This window comes from Bidens hawaiensis, unplaced genomic scaffold (assembly GCF_021521415.1).
Source record: "Bidens hawaiensis isolate Kalapana, Puna unplaced genomic scaffold, B.hawaiensis_p1.1 tig00010745_1, whole genome shotgun sequence".
In the NCBI taxonomy this organism is placed as follows: Eukaryota; Viridiplantae; Streptophyta; class Magnoliopsida; order Asterales; family Asteraceae; genus Bidens; species Bidens hawaiensis.
Genome location: NW_027491825.1, coordinates 536,083 through 554,874, shown reverse-complemented (window position 1 = coordinate 554,874; position 18,792 = coordinate 536,083).

The following is an 18,792-nucleotide window of genomic DNA, read 5'->3' as shown; positions in this document are numbered from 1 at the left end:
TTCATTCATATGGCTTGTAATAATAAGTAGATTAGATGTATTTCTTTTACTAGAAAAATGTATTAGGATATATTTTGTAAAAGAAGATGCATGGATGGAAGCCCAAATAAAATGATGAAGACCACAACACCGGGAGTAAACACTTGGAGCATATGGATGCGGAATCAAGTGGGAGTTCACCGACACAAGTGCATGTTCTTTTGGGTCCCTTAGGAGAGACTTTTTGACATACTTGTCTTCGGTCAACAAGTGTGGTCAATATTAGGAGGCTATGGTTATGAACTTGTGGTTGTGTATATTTTGTGCTTGCATGGTTGATTTACTTATTATTTGCAATATGGTTTGCTTAACAACTTAAAATCAACTAGCATAAAATTGGTTCCTTAGAAATCATTAGGTAATAAAAATTGGTTTTATTAATAACTAATGATTTCATAATAAAAATGGGTTTTATTAATTGGAACTTTGAAATGGGTTTTTCAACTAAGTACCATACATTTGAATGCATGCAAATGAAAGGTACAATAAATAGTTTTCCAACCTAGAATTTAGAAAACTAAAATCCCTTTTTAAAAACAAGTTAAACACCATCCTTTTATACGACACTTAAGTCACTTGTAGACTTGAAAGTGAGTTAGGATCACCTAAGCACTTTTAAGAAAACTAGTGATCTTAAGGTGAATTTACAAGTACTTTTAGCATTAGGATCACCTAACCACTTGTATGAGTAAACTCACACGTGTGTATAAGTAGGACGACTTGATTTGAAACCATGACTATAGGATCACCTTAACATGGCGTTCAAAGGTGTTGATGGGATTTAACATACCAACTAAACATATGATGTTTAACCGATCCCATAAAACTAGAAGTTGCAAAGGGTTGCAATTGTCAAACGTTGACTACCTTGTTAATTCGAATAGTAGGATAAAGGTCACCTAACTACTATTTGAATGAAACGTTGGGTTCTAGATTTTAATCAATAATTGTCTTGGAGACATTTAAAGGGTATTAAAGATTAAAATTTTATTAATATCGAAAATACTAATTTGAACTTTGTTAAAATTCTTTTAGATGGCCGCAAACAACGCACCGAACGCAATTATCCCACACGTGCATAATCTATCACTAAGATCCATTCTGGATAAGGATCGTCTAAACTTTAACAACTTCATGGATTGGTATCGAAACTTGAGAATTGTTCTCAAGCAAGAAAAGCAGTCTTATATTTTAGACGATCCTATTCCCGATGAACCTGTTGTCAATAACTTGGATGCCTATGCGGATTGGTTAAAATACACCGAGGATTCGGTGCAAGTTTCTTGCCTCATGTTGGGAACAATGATTCCCGAGATCCAAAAGGATTTCGAGAATCATGGGGCGTATGACATGATAACCCAACTTAAGGAAATGTTCCTTAATCAAGCTCGGGTTGAGCGATTCGAAACGGTTCGAGCGCTTCATGCATGTCATATGGAAGAAACCCAATCTGTTTCATCTTATGTACTTAAGATGAAGAGCCACATTGATCGGCTTGAACGGCTTAACTGTCCCGTCTCAAAAGAGTTAGCCACGGATTTAATCCTAAATGGCTTAACTAAAAGGTTTGAGACATTCGTCATGAACTACAACATGAATGGATGGGACAAAAGCATTGGTGAGCTTCACACAATGCTTAAGACAGCCGAGGCCGGCATGGGTAAAAAGGTTTTACCCGTTCTTGCGATCAATGAGGGTGGCTCAAAGAAAAGGCATCACCCGGAACCAAAAGCAAAGGTTGCCGTTGGTAAGGGGCAAGTCAAGAAGGGGTTCAAGGGAAAGGCAAAGGCGGAGCCAAAGCCAAAGAAGCTAAAGGTTAGCGCTGAGGATCCGTGCTTTGGTTGTGGTGAGATAGGTCATTGGATGAGAAACTGTCCGGCTTATCTCAAGGAGTTGAAAGCTAAGAGGGATGCGGGGCAAACCTCAGGTACACCTTTCATGATTCACATTGATCTTAATATTATTTCTTCTAACACATGGCTATTGGATACCGGATTTGGAACTCACATATGCAATTCATTGCAGGGGTTCAAAAGAAGAAATGAGGTGAAGAAAGGAGATATAAGTCTCTTCATGGGCAATGGAGCAAAGGTTGACGTCCAAGCCCGAGGAGATTATGTTTTAAAGCTTCCAAATGGTTTGGAAATTGTTTTGAAAAACATTTTATATTCCCCTAGTTTGACTAGGAATATTATCTCTGTTTCTGTATTAAGACAATCTGGTTATGACTTTAAGTTTGTTGATAATGGTATTTATGTTTTCATGGATAATGTCTTTTATTTTAAAGCGATGCCGTTTTATGGCATTTATGAATTAATTCATGATGACTCATACATTGATAACTCGTTGTACCAAGCTAACACCAAAAGACTCAAAATGGATTTGAGTAATACTTTTCTTTGGCATTGTCGTCTTGGTCACATAAACAAGAATCGTATTCATACACTTCGAAAGAATGGTCTTTTGAAATCAAATCTTGATTCATTTGATGAATGTGAATATTGTTTATTGGGAAAGATGACCAAAGAACCCTTTAATGGAACAAATGAAAGGGCGAAAGACTTATTAGGTATCATACATTCGGATGTATGTGGACCTTTTAGGACAATGACAAGAAATGGTGAAAGATACTTCATTACCTTTACCGACGATTATAGTCGCTATGGGTATGTGTTCTTGTTAAGACACAAAAATGAGGCCTTTGAAATGTTCAAAGTCTTCCAAAATGAAGTACAAAATCAACTCAACAAAACAATCAAAGTACTACGTTCCGATAGAGGAGGTGAATACCTCAATGATGCGTTTCTAGAACATCTTAGGAGTTGTGGGATTGTCTCACAACTTACTCCACCTGGAACACCACAACATAATGGTGTGTCCGAAAGGAGGAATTGAACTTTATTGGACATGGTTCGATCCATGATGGCTAGATGCTCATTACCTCTATCATTTTGGGGTTTCGCTGTGATCTCTGCTGCCCGTATTTTAAATATGGCACCAACCAAGAAAGTGGATAGGACACCTTTTGAAATATGGCATGGAAAGGATCCAAAATTTTCATATTTAAAGGTATGGGGTTGTGAGGCTTTTCTTAAGATCTACACCCCTGACAAACTTGAATGTCGATCCACTAAGTGTATATTTGTAGGATATCCCACGGATTCGATGGGATATTATTTCTACAATCCAAGCGAGCATAAAGTGTTTATAGCTCGAAAGGCAAAGTTCTTGGAAAGAAGGTTCCTTATGGAAGGAACTGATAGAACTGTAGAACTCGAAGAGGATCGAGAACTACAAGCCGATACACGTTTGGTTGACACTAGCAATCAACAAGAGGTTGTTGAGGATGATCAAATGGTTGATCAAAACACACAAAACATTCGCAAATCTGGTAGAGTTAGCACCCCACCTGAGAGAGATGGATTATTCATGGATGGATGCTACGTGGTTGATTCGGATGAACCCACCACATACCGAGATGCAATGTCGCAATCTGATTGTGACAAATGGCTAGAAGCCATGAATGTTGAGATGCAATCCATGCTTGACAATCAAGTATGGGACTTGGTTGCTCCACCTCTAAATTCCAAGCTGGTTGGAAGTAAGTGGGTTTTCAAGAAGAAAACTGATATGCATGGAAACTTGGATACTTATAAAGCTAGACTTGTAGCAAAGGGTTTCACTCAAACTCAAGGGGTTGATTATGATGAAACTTTCTCGCCCGTGGCGATGCTAAAGTCTATAAGGATATTGTTTGCCATAGCCGCATATTATGACTATGAGATATGGCAAATGGATGTCAAAACTGCTTTTCTAAATGGGCATCTTAATGAAGATGTTTATATGGTTCAGCCTGAAGGTTTTGTCGATCCACAACATCCTAACAAAGTATGCAAATTGAAGAAATCAATCTATGGATTGAAACAAGCATCCAGAAGTTGGAATCACCGTTTTGATGATGAAGTTAAGAAATTTGGATTCATCAAAAACGCTGATGAAGCTTGTGTGTATAAGAAAGCTAGTGGGAGCATCATAACCTTTCTGGTATTATATGTCGATGACATATTACTGTTTGGAAATGACATTCCAACCTTGGAAGGTGTGAAAGCCTGGCTTGGAAGCTGTTTTTCCATAAAGGATCTTGGTGAAGCCGCCTATATTCTGGGAATAAGAATCTATAGGGATAGATCAAGGCGGTTGATAGGTTTGAATCAAAGTGCATACATTTACAAGATCTTGAAAAGGTTCAAGATGGAAAACTCTAAAAAATGTTTGGTACCTATTCAAAGAGGAACGATGTTGAGTGCTTCTCAATGTCCAAGCTCAAAGGATGAGCAAGACAAAATGAGTGGTATCCCATATGCATCTGCTATAGGATCCATCATGTATGCCATGATTTGCACTAGACCGGATGTGTCATGCGCCTTGAGCATGACAAGTCGATACCAACAAAATCCGGGAACTAGCCATTGGATGGCTGTTAAGAGCATATTGAAATACCTTAGAAGGACTAAGGATATGTTTCTAATATATGGATCTGGTGAGGAGGAACACGTTGTAAAGGGTTACACTGATGCGAGTTTCCAAACTGATCGAGATGATTCTCGATCACAATCGGGATACGTTTTCGTTCTCAATGGTGGTGCTGTCTCATGGAAGAGTGCAAAACAAGACTTGGTAACTTTATCCACCACTGAATATGAATACATCGCCGCCTCCCTGGCAGCTCAAGAAGCTGCATGGATTAGAAAGTTCATTGCCGATCTAGGAGTGGTTCGTACCATTCAGGACCCTCTAGAGATCTTTTGTGACAACGATGGTGCGATTGCTCAAATCAAGGAACCCCGCGCACATCAAAAGACTAGGCACATTGAGCGGAGATTCAACTACATAAGGGATGAAGTTGAAAAGGGAAAGATATGTATTCGCAAAGTTCACACTGATCAAAACATTGCGGACCCACACACGAAACTCCTTGAAAGGCCGAAGCATGAGAGTCATACTTGCGCCTTAGGACTTCGATATTCTAGTGATTGGATTTGATCAAAATTTGTATTTGGATATTGGAACAATTTTATTTTAACTCAATCATATGGTTTTGGTTATGGTCATGTTCTTGAGTTATGTTCCATTTTAGTATGTTTAAATCCGTGAATAATTTGAATTATTCTAAACGTCCGTAGTCGTTCATATTTGTGGGAACAAATGTGAAAGTAAGACTATTATGAACTTGGATTGGTAGATATTCATGAGGTATGAATATAGCAAAGGGTTGCTGCCAAGGTTCATAGATATTTAGGGGATAAACATTGGACTGACCCGCTCTCAATTTTACTGCATGGAATCCTTGGGATTTGTGATCATAAGTAAATTTGAGTAAAGGCGAACATCATAGTATCCTCCGACCTGAGATACATATTGGGTCTTGATATTCATCGACTATTATGCTTTGACTTAGTTCTTTGCTGCTCTAAAATATGTCAGTACATAAGGCTAAGCTCAAATATAGTACAAGGTGATAGTGAGAGACGTATGTAGTCAATATGGGATTTGTCCCTCTTATTCGTTGAGAGTTAAATGTCTAAGGCCTGACAAGTTAAATCAACAGAGAATGATCACTCTGTGTCTCTGGATTTAACATGACATTTGTGGCAAAATGATAAATGATAGTTTCACCTAAATCATTTTCAAGTATGGGACTTGAAAGGGATGATGTTATTGAATGGCACTTCGTCATACGTATTAGGGGTAGTAAACCGTAATTAGGTGGTATTTGCTACTTGCATCAATCTTCTATGTATCTTGTGCAAGTGGGAGATTGTTGGACTCGGTCTGCCCAAGGGACATATTAAATTGATGTGGCTAGTACGTTATGATCCAAGTCGGGTCATACCCAATAACAAGCTAGACAAACACCGATAATATTCGTTCATATATGATGTGATCATAACAAATGAATATTAACACTTGAGTTATTTGGAAAGGGGTTTCAAAATAAAATGTACTTGTGTAATAAACAAATCATATGGATGATTTATGTTTTATGAAAGAACATTACATAGTGTTATTTAAGTTGGTTAAATAACAATATGTGAATAATAATAACCAAGCATGTCTCTTAACATATAATAGGTTTTATAAGTTATAAGTTATAAACTTATAAAAGTATATATGTATGGATATATATATATATATATATATATATGTTTAAAGTTTTATAAAAGAAAAAGATAATAACTCTTTCAAATGTAATATTATTATATGTTTGAGTGGAGACATGCAAGGTGAGTGGAAACATGCAATGGTTATTATTGGTGGAGAGAAAGATGCCTTTAAATAAAACCAAGTCTTTCTCTTTCATTCTTTCATAACACACATAATTTCCAAGTAAACTTTTCTCTCTTCCTCTCTTGGGAATTTTCATCCAACATAAGAAAAGAAGAAGAAAATTTCAAGTGCAAATCCTAGCTAGAAGTGGTGTGTTGTTGAAGATTGGGGTATGCTAGCTTGAGGAGCTTCCATATTCAAGTTCTTACCTTTCAATCATCATCTCATTCACCCGGTTTTGTCATATTGAAAGGTAGTAGTAACATGCATGGACTTATAGTGAGATGCATGTATTTGATAGTGTGTAATTCGTATTTGGATCCGGGTTTGGGTTTTGCATGTTTAAAATTGGTTTTATACATATCATATTAACAAGATTTAAAACTTTTATATCCGCTGCGTTTTTGGTAAAATAGGGATTTTATCACTTTGATAATCTTGTTAAAACCCAACAGTGTCCCCGGCAACGGCGCCAAAAACTTGATGTGCGAAAACATATATATAAATAAAACACAAGTCGCAACTAAGCTTTAAAAACCAAACAATCTATCCTAGTTCACACAAACGACAAGTGTACCGGTCGCGTATAGCACAGATGAAGAAAGTCCGGATATCGAACTCGAAGACACGTGAAAACGTTTATAATCACTAAACTCTAACCAAGACTCACCAAAATATTTAATTGATTTATTTTAGAATTGATTTAACTACTTAACTTAACTAAATGAAAACTTTTGACGAAACTTCGGAAACTTTGACTGCAATGATAAAAACGTCTACCTAGGTAAGAACCATATTGAAGGAGATGACAAGACAATGGATTGAAAACTCTCACGACACCGGTTCTAAAGGATGACACAACTAAGGTTCGCTCAAGAAGATCAGATCACCTCTCGGTCTCACTAACAAACTCTAACTTATCTTAGTTGATTTTAAGAACAAACCGGGAAAACAAATTATTAACGTGTTCTAATACCGACTCACCTCTCGGTCTCACCGACACACTAGCCTAATGGAAACGAATACTATGCAACCAAGGATAGAGGAACAATTCAACTTAACTTAAACTAGACCAACTAATTGCTCAAACAACCAAACCCGACAAGAACAAAACCCGCTCTCGCGCGATCTTAATTCTAACAAGTAAAAGTAATGAGACGAGTTTACTTCTTATCACCTCTCGGTCTCTAAGAAGGTGTTTCACAACTGATTTTATTTAATTAATTTACCCACTTATCCCTACGGTTGTACACCCCGCAAACAAACCCTAAACATAAAGTAAAGAGCCTTAAACATGCAACAACTAATCAAAACCGATTCAATTAATTAAAGCACGAGGTTATTAGGTATAATCAAACAAAACACAGCCACCAAACACAATCTAATTTACTATTAAATCAAACATTACATTAACAATTTAAGCCATGATCATTAACAATCCATATTACTAGTCAAAACCTAACAATATTCATCAAACCTACATAGAACAAACAAGATTAGCTACTCATTAATTTTGGACAGCCATTAACATTCAAGTAAAACATCATAAACATCATCATAAACATAATCAAACTCATTCAAGATCCAAGAATAACTAAATCAAAGTCAAACAATCAATTAATTGCAAAACAATCCAAAGAAAAAGATCAATTCAACTAGTTAGGGTTATTGAACAATAAACAAAGTTTAAAGATGATTACTTAGGGTTATATGGCTGAGTTTATGAATGTATTTGATGCCTAGAAGCTGCACAAGAGTCTCCTTGGTGTTCTTCTTCCTCTCCAGCCGTCACAGCCACCACAGCCGCCTTCTTCTTCTTTTTTTCTTTGCTTTTTCCTGCTGCTGTTCCGATCGGAACCTTGAAAGAAGTTAGGGTTCTTTTGATTTCGGGTTTCTTGGCTGGATAATGGCTGAGAATTAAATTAATTAACTTAATATAATATCATGCAAGGCTTCTAACTTGTGGGCTTGGGTTGGGCCTTGAGTTGTAGCTTTAAAACTTGACCAAAAAGGCCTCTAGAATCTTCCAAAATAACTCTTTTTTCACCATCTTTCATAAACCTACAATTAACATTTAAACTTTGTAAATTATTGCACTTAACCCCCAATACTTTCATAAAATAAACAATTAAGCACAAAAACCATGATAAAATCATAAGGAAAATAAGTGTGTTTTACTACACATCATTGACCAACTGCAAGGTTCAAGTTGGTTCTCACGAATAGATCTCAGATCAGGCTATCATCAGCTGAAAGTAAAAGAGGCAGACATCCCTAAAACAGCGTTTAGGACGAGTTATGGACATTACGAGTTCCTCGTAATGTCATTCGGTCTAACGAATGCTCCCGCAACATTTTGGACATGATGAATAGGGTGTGTCGGCCGATGTTGGATAGGTCAGTTATCTTCTTTATTGATGATATGTTGATTTATTCAAAGAGCGAGTCTGATCATGCTGAGCATCTGAGGGAGGTATTGGAGACTTTGAATAAAGAGAAGTTGTACGCTAAGTTTTCGAAATGCGCATTCTGGTTGCGAGAAGTGCAATTTCTTGGTCACGTGATTAATCCTGAAGGGATTACCGTGGACCCAGCTAAGATTGAGGCAATAACGAATTTGAAGACTCAACAGAATCCGACTGATATACGAAGCTTCCTAGGGTTAGCTGGCTACTATAGGAGATTCATCGAAGGTTTCTCCAAGATAGCCGCACCGTTGACCGGTATGACCGAAAGTCGATAGTATTCAGTTGGGGTAAGTTTCAAGAAGAAGCTTTTCAGGATTTAAAGAAGAGACTCACGCAAGCTCCAATCCTTGCTTTAGCCGATGGTGACGAGGATCTGGTTGTTTGTACTGATGCTTCGCATCGTGGGTTAGGTTGCATGTTGATGCAACGAGGAAAGGTGATAGCTTAAGCGTCTAGACAGTTGAAGGTCCATGAGAGTACTTATCCGACGCATGATTTAGAGCTAGCAGCAGTAGTGCATGCTCTCAAGATATGGAGACATTATCTGTATGGTACTAAGTGTACCATTTACACAGATCATAAGAGTTTAAAGTACTTCTTCGAGCAGAAAGAATTGAACATGAGACAGAGGAGATGGATGGAGTTGATTAAAGATTACGACTGCGACATTAAGTACTATCCTGGTAAAGCTAATGTGGTCGCCGACGCACTAAGTCGTAAGAACGAGGAAGTCATTGCAATAGTGAAGTCATACCAGTTGATTATGAATTCAAGTCTGTTTGATGAAATCATCAAAGCACAGTCTTAAGTGTTAGTAGACGAAGGGCTAGTGAAGAAAGAAAGGATTTTCGGTCAGAAAGACGAGATGATGGAAAACACTCATGTTGTTAAGACTAGGTTAGACCGTATGTGGATCCCACGCCATGGAGATCTCAGAGGTCGAATATTAGATGAACTCATAAGTCAAGATATTCAATTCATCCAGGAACTATGAAGATGTACCAAGATTTGAAAAGAGATTACTGGTGGCCAGACATGAAGAATGATGTAGTAGATTATGTCAGTAAGTGCCTAACTTGCTTGCAAGTTAAGGCAAAGCACCAGAAACTTTATGGAAAGATGCAGCCTCTAGAGATACCAGAATGGAAATGGAAAAAATCATCATGGATTTCATAACTAAGCTACCTCGTACAGCTAAGCATCATGATACCATCTGGGTGATAGTGGACCGTTTGACCAAAAGTGCTCACTTTCTGCCCATACGAGAGGCCATCTCGTCAGAAACGTTAGCAAATTTGTTCATAAAAGAGGTTGTGGCCAAGCATGGAGTGTCGTTATCGATCGTGTCTGATAGAGATACTCGATTCACTTCGAGGTTTTGGAAGAAGTTCCATGAGGCTATGGGAACGAGATTGAACATCAGTACGGCGTATCATCCTCAAACCGAAGGACTGAAAGGACAATCCAAACCCTTGAGGATATGCTACGTGCTTATGTTCTAGACTTTGGTGGAAATTGGGATGATCATCTGCATCTAGCATAGTTCTCCTATAACAACAGTTACCATTCAAGTATTGGTATGCCACTGTTTGAGATGTTTTACGGTAGACGATGCAGAACCCCGGTATGTTGGGGAGAGATTGGTCAAAAGGAGATGGGAAGTTTGGAAGTGGTTCAAGAAACATCTTCAAGGTTCGATCAAATTAAGGCAAGAATGAAAGATGCTCAAGACAGACAAAAGTCTTATGCTGATAAGCGGCGACGACCGATTGAGTTCAACGTTGGTGACAATGTGATGCTTAAGGTCTCGCCTTGGAAAGGAATTATCCGTTTTAGAAAGAGGGGGAAGTTGAGTCCGAGGTACATTGGACCGTTTAAGATTATAGATCGTGTAGGTGAACTGGCTTATAAACTAGACTTGCCAGAAGAGTTAGAAGGAATTCATTCAACCTTCCACGTTTCTCATCTGAGAAAATGTCTAGCTGATGACACGTCTCACGTGCCATTAATGGACATTGAGGTTGATGAACAGTTGAACTACATCGAGCAACCGATTGAGATAGTCGACTGCAAGGAAAAGCATCTTCGTCACAAGGTTATACCTTTAGTGAAAGTGATATGGAAGCATCGCAAGGGTTCAGATGCTACTTGGGAAGCTGAGGATGAGATACGCAAGTTTTATCCGAATTTGTTTATGTAATAGTTAGGTTTCGGGGACGAAACCTCTTTAAGGAGGGAAGACTTGTATCATCCTACTTTTGGTTATAATAATAAAATAAATTTCGTTTATTTTATATTGTGTCGTTTATCGGTTTAGATAATAGATTGTACACGGTTGGGCTTGGACTTTAGAAGATGGAATATAAGATGGAATGGGCCTTAGGTCCATGGGCTTAAGGGAGTATAAATACCCCTTAAACCCTAAACTTTCCCATTTTCATCCATCTCTACACCTTAGCCTACACCTTCCAAAACACACATATCATCCAAAGATGAGAACCCGAGCTTGTAGGTGCTAGATCTTTGTGAAGAACCAAAACAACATCAAGGACCAGCTCGTGTTCGTAGTTTGAATCGTTTAAGGTACGTTTATATTTAGAAATCGTTCATATAGGTTCGGTTTGATTAGGGAAATCATAGATCTGTGTTAGTTTGTTATAAAGGAAACCAAAACAACAAATCTTATGGAAATTGATTAACATTTGATGGGTTAATTGTTAACCTAAATAAACCCGTATATATATGCCCAAATCGCACCCTTTAAACGTGAACGTTTGGCCGATTTGATGATTGGGGTTTGTTAGCGCTGTGATTACGAGTTCATGAATACCAAAATCGTGATATTTCGTTAAGAAATAAAGGTTTAATTGCAGATCTAAATATGTTGACTATTCTGTGTTCTTGGAAATTTTAACTTTGACTATGAGTCAAAGTCTGGATAAGAACATGGATGATTCGTTAAGAATGGTGCAATTCGTTATGTCCAAATAGCGAATTAGTTCTACCATTCGTTAAGACAAAATAACGAATTAGATCACCCAGTTCGTTATGCTAAGATGACGAATCAAGTGATTCGTTACATGCCCAATTCGTTATGATAAGTTAACGAATCAGAGGGCGAACCAGATGATGATTATACGACGAATCAGTTAACGAACTAGATTATGAAAGTAACGAATTAGCTAACGAATTAGGCTTAATTCGTTATGGCGAAGGAAATAGTGAATTAAATAATAAATTAAAATCCTAATGGAAAATATTTTAAGACAGTTAATGGAAATAAAATTCTTCCAAGCTGACCTGGCAGCTCGACCCACAGCCAGGGGCTCTGCCCCTTCCTGCTAGGGGCTGCCGCATTCAGGTGAGTTTCTAGCCCCATTCCTTGTTATGTTTTCGGGGCTGTGTGCATACTCGATGTGATTAGTTAATACACTTATCCTAAGTGATAAGTGTATGCCATATATGTATTATGTGAAAGGTATGAATGATTTCTTGTTGGTACATGAACGATCTTCGGAATTGCATGTACTGCCAGGAAATGGTTTGATGTTATAGGTATGTTGTAAGATGAAGAATGAATGATGTATGTACGTACAAAACCTTACGATTATGTATATAGAAAGTATTCTATGGAGGTACGGAAGAAAGGGTACCAGCCCTAATAATATCCGAGGATGAAGGGTGACCGGACCCTAATAATATCCGAGGATGGAGGGTACCGGACCCTAATAATATCCGAGGATGGAGGGTACCGGACCCTAATAATATCCGAGGATGAAGGGTGACCGGACCCTAATAATATCCGAGGATGGAGGGTACCGGACCCTAATAATATCCGAGGTATGTAGGGCGAATGCTCTTTATAACGTAAGGTTAGTTATGTATGTGTATGAAAGATTGATGAGCATGTTAAGTATGTAATGCGTACCTTTGGGCACGTATATGTGTATGTAAAGTAAGTTATGTGATTAACTAGAACTCACTCAGCGTAGCTGACTTTTAGTATGCACGCAGGCAAATAGGTTGAGGCAGCTCGCACGATTGAAGACACATGGCATGGAATCGAAGATGCTGGCATCTCGAAGAAATGTTGTGTTGTTTTAAAGACTATGCTTTGTTTTAAATGACTATGAATGTTTTATAAGACAAGATTTGGAGGTTATGTAAGATATTATGGTTGAAGTTTTATATTCCGTGTAAAGTTTTAATTAACTGTGATTTGTAGAACTATGTTTATGAGTAAATCCAACACCAAAGTAGGGCTACCGGTAACGGGGCCTTACATTTTGCGTCCCGAAAGTTCGTTTTCGATGTAATTTGAGCGTTTTAAAGGCGTTTTCCAATCCGAAAAAGGGGTTTTTCAAATTGAACAAGTGGGAATGATTTAGTAACATAAAATCCAATATTTTATATATTTGAAATGTTCTAGATATAAATCGGGTCGGTTTACAACAAAAAGAAAACAAATACAAGATAATCCGAAATTGACGAATGTCACATTCTTCGAGATACTATCAGGCTAAAATTTTCAAATTTCCCCCATCCCCACACTTGAGGTTTTCATTGTCCTCAATGTTAAAATATTTAAACAATTAATGAACCTTTGAGGGACGGGGTTGAAATTGACTGTTTAACAAATTAAAAACTCGGGGCTCTAATGTGATGGTTCTACTAGCAATTATACAATTACACTTCTAACACTCAAAATTAAAATAACAAAATAGATTGTGAAACTGAAATCACCAGATATAAATGACCATGCAATGCAAAACTGTGGCTTGTAAACTCTTGTAAACACTCGTGCACACTCGTCTCATCCAAATACTAACCGAACAACCAAATCTGCAAAGTATCGAGACGTGTAGAAGCATGTTCCTCACAAGTGTAAAAATGATTTCTCTGTTAATTTTATCAACACAACTACCAAGCCGAATTAATTAATTTCATAATAAATTTCGCTAAACTAATTAAAAATTTTAAAATACCTAACTCACTTTCGTAGGAATCACGATTTCATTTAGCATATGCAACAAGCCCTTTAAACCCCCCGGTAGCCCGGGTGGACGAGTGAGGTCTCGTGAGGGTTTATAGTGAACCACACCCACAAAGTTCCATTTACAACAAAATATACAATAAATCAAATACATCAGATAATAACTAAAATGAAAACAAATTGGAAAGATACTTACAAACCCCGGGTTGCCTCCCGGTAAGCGCTGAAATGATGTCTTCAGCTCGACAATACCTGAATTCCTCACGGTGGTCGAAGTGCACACTTACCCACCGAGTTTCCAATATACGATCGGTAGCTTACATGCCAAGTCCATAACCGCTTTACAGTGGTTGGCATGCTACTTGAATGATTATTGCGAGGCCACTTCTTAATTATTTGTCCAATATCATGCAAGCTCACTTTCTTGTTATTCGTTACCAAGCATTCATCCCCACACTTGTTTTGAATAATAAGTACTGGAGAAGGCATATGATTCACCTGGGCTACCTTAAGCTCTTCATACTCTGAAGGAGTTGTGTTTTCTACTTGAATCACACTTTCATTTTCGTGCTCTGGAAAATCAACAACCTCATTCTCTTAATCACCATCGGACACAGTACCAGTAGCCAACTCCTCTTGGTCTCGTTTGATTTCAGCTTTGTTCTCAATATTTAGCTTGAGTGAGGCCACTATTCTTTCATGTCTTAGCTCATATTTCTTTTCTTCTTCCATCATCTGTTTATTTTGTTCCATTAACACGTTCATGATGGTATCAAGCTTAGAGTGCATAATATTTTGTTGCTCTTCATCAAACGACCGAGGATATTCATACTCACCTTCACCATGAGAATATTCATAATCATCTTTCTCATAAGGATATTCATAATCATCCTCATCCCAGTCTGGTTCAGTGTGTAGAATCTCTTCATTATTTTGATTGGTCCACTTAGCCTCAACAAATTTAATTTGTTGCTCTGCTTCCTTGTGATGCTCAACCATAATATCTATCAATTTGTCAAGTTTGGATTCCACCGTGTCTTGGGAACTTGATAAATAGGGCATCTCTAGTTTACTGTTGGCATAATACGGCTCTTGATAATATTGGTCATCCATGTCTGATTGATAATCTTCATCATAATTTGGTGATGTGTGTCGTTCAGAGTGTGAATAATATGACGAAATCTCTTTATATTCATAGCATGTCGTCATATATCTACGCCCATGGCAACGCTCTTGCTGATTTTGTGCAACTATTGGACAATCCCTATAGTGATACGAGCCTTCACAATAGAAAAAATCACCATAAATGCTCATAGTGACAGTTGCATGCTCGGGTTTCGGGATGGGTTTTGGTTTTGACACATAACTGGTGACTGTATGCCCGAGTGACGTGTGTGTATAAACCTGTTACCTGCACAAACAACACACCCCGCGTAAAATGGAAAAATAAAATCTAAACTAAAAACTAAAATTAAAACTAAAATTAAAACTAAAACTAAGATTAAAACTAAAATAAACACAAAAATCAAATAACACGAAAAACACTAAGCGCACTAACTCCCCGGCAACAGCGCCATTTTGATGCTAGGCTGTCGCTATCTAGTAAAAAACAATTAATATCAGTTCCTAATCACCTAAGCAAGCTAGGGTAAGTAGGGTGTCGAACACAAGGATTATGTGGTCATTGTAATCGTACAAACAAGTTTCAATATTATGAAGTAATATGTTTAGGTGCTGATCACACAAGCAATTAAGTTGGTTTTAATAATGATTAATCAAATTCACAAATTCAAGAAATTAACAAAGATGAATCATCCCCATAGTTCAAGAATGTAATTTAACAGTTTCTCATGCAACCTAACCGATTAATTATCACAGACTAACTAAAGATTGATTAACAAGTTAAACCTCAGGAACCAACAATTGCTAACACACGGCACTGGTTATCAAACGGTCTCTACTAGTGTGACTCAACTAAGGGAAAGTGTGTGCTTTGTTGTATTCAATCTAGTCAAACAACCCTATGAGCAATTACTATATCAACCGACAAACTAATCGTTCTGATCAACGTAAACCTAAACCGATTGAATGCACAACAATACTAAATATCAATACTCATAGATCAATCAACGATAATTACAAATTGTATGTTCTTGGTTACATTAAAAACTGAATAAAATACAAACTTTACATCCCGGGAATGAATCGCAAAGACTAGCCGAGCATCGTCATCGATAGATCTTCAATTATGATGAGAAAGGCCATTAGGATTGATAATGATTAATCAAATTGGTAGCCATGGAATTCATCCAAAATCGCCTAACAACTGTTGGAAGTCATCAATACTGGTTAGGGTTCGTAAAATAGAAGATATAGGTCAAAACCCGATTTTTCCCGTTTTTTATGTCCATTGCGATACGCAATGGCCATATGCCCATCTCATCGCGTATCGCGACCTAAGAAAACCTCATATTTGGATTCCTCTCATTGAGAAACCCAAAATTCATATATTATGGGTCCCGTAACTTATTTTCTAGCCCAGGATATGCTCGTTTTACTTCTTGGTCGCGTTTTGTCAACCCATCTTGTTCAGTTTTAGCATCGGCTTATGATTTCTAATCCATACTCATCCTGAATCCTTCTAACACTTCCTAAGACTTCAAATCATGCTCTGGTATTCTCGAGATATCTTTCCATGCTCGCACATGTCTCCCATTTAGCATCTTTAACGACCAATGACCTGAAATACAAAAGCACGTATGAAGTACCAAAGTTCTAACAATTTTTTAACATTATTTTTTTAAAAAATTACGGGTATACCAATGCATGCGGGTATGCCCGAAACTCACCGGTATTGGACCGGGTATAGACCACAATTTTACAATCAGATATGGGACCAACATTAGCAATACCCGACCTGAACTCGAGTTATTGTCATCCCTAACGTCATGGTAAGTGGAACTCGATGGACAAATTGCAACTTCATAGGCGACATACTTCAGTAAGTCATGGAAAGTTGGATACTTTAGTAGATCCTCTTAATCTAGATCTTTTTTCTTCTCTCGACGTTCTCCAAGTCTTTGACATACAACATGTCCATCATCTCTTCTAGGGGTTGGACACGCATCCCTGGCTTCCTAAATATACTTAGTCCAGCTTCAGGTACAACTCTCATTGGCTCAGTCTGCCTTGGTGGCTCCCCAATCTGCCTATTGTTGATGTCTGATTCTCTAGCACATTCAAATATATCGCTTTCTTCTGTATCACCATCATCTCTATAACCTTAGGTTTCCTTCACAGTGACTTCAACATCGTCAGGTGGTATTGAGGTGCACTATTCAATTCATCACTAGATAACTTTATTATAGCATTATGTGATCCCAACGAATACCTTCCTTCGTTAGTTCACTCTTGGAGTACTGGGTTAAAAAAGTATGTGAAATAACTATCCGCTTATGACATCCTACATAAGATACATTTAATACAAATATTTGTACCATCATATCTTATCTATCGATGTCTTTAAAATCTTTTGATTAAAACATTGATACTTATGAATACCTAATTTGCTAAAATATTTGACTCTAATACCACATGTCACATCACCATGTGCATATGACTAACAATACCTGATATTTTTATACGAAAGGAATATATTTGAATATTTGAATAAAACTTTATTTCACTTAAAGAGGATAATATATTCTTAAATTGTTATAAAACATTGAATGTAGTATTCAAAATACATTCTTTTTTTTTTTTATTTTCTAACTTGTATAAAGGTTTTCAAAACAATATGCTACAAGGTTTTATCGGATGTCTTGGAGTCAAAATCGTCCAATCTATCTACCATTGCTTGCTCTTTTATATCATTGTGTATGATCATCAAATGTGTTTCTTTTTATGACAAACTAATGTAGTGCGAGACAACATCTCTCGTGACATATACAATTTCATGTATGTTATTTATATTTTAAATATAGTACTCTTTAGTAATTATATACTGTTCGTTTTATTTAGTTTATAATCTTCATAAATCACATATTATATTATCCAACTAGAAGAAATGATTAATGTCACACCCTAGCTTATGGCCTAATCGTGTGATCGGTAATTCGTACATGTTTTGTAAATATATCAGAGTTTAAAGTTGTAAAGCGAAAATCCTGATTAAAATATTAATATAATTTAAAAATCGGATATTTGGTACAAAAGCGTTTGTAACATGAAAATCATAATTTACATTATTTTAATATTAAAACTTCATCTAAGCCATCAGATCGTCTAATGGCTATCCTCCATCTCCGAACACCTACTCATGATTATTTATAAAACAGTTTATAAAATAAGTCAGAAGCGCATGCTGGTGAACACGTTGACACAAAATATTTTAATACTTAATTATCCCCCTCGAGACATAACTTAGACCTCTTCCCAACGTGGCTTAAGAAATAATCAAGTTCTGAAGTCTGAATAACAATTACAAACTCCAACTCTACCCGAAACCACTCAGCAAACATCGCAACGTTCGAGATAAATTAGCTACTGCCAATATACACAAGATAATTCCCACTCGAAAATTACTTAGGTCCGGCCCAACGTGACGGAGGCATTATCAGGCGTGGTGCGGTGTGCACACCGTATACCCACATATGTAAGGATCCAGACAAACGTATACGATAGCCTGAGGGCCTACGATTACTTTTGTTTATAACGTTTGTAGGGATACGCAATCCCATGTAAATAGTTAAAGACGCTATTTATAAATTTGTAAAGAGTTTGGATGTATTCACCTTTGTTATGATCAATGTGTCTCACTGATGTATTCTTCTTGTTACCTCAGACCTATAGTACGAGAATAACCTTTTATAAATACTAGATCAACGATCTAGCTTTAAACCTTTAGTTTATTTGCATAATCATTACATTTATAATCATTTCTTTTTATAAACTACTTGGACCTTT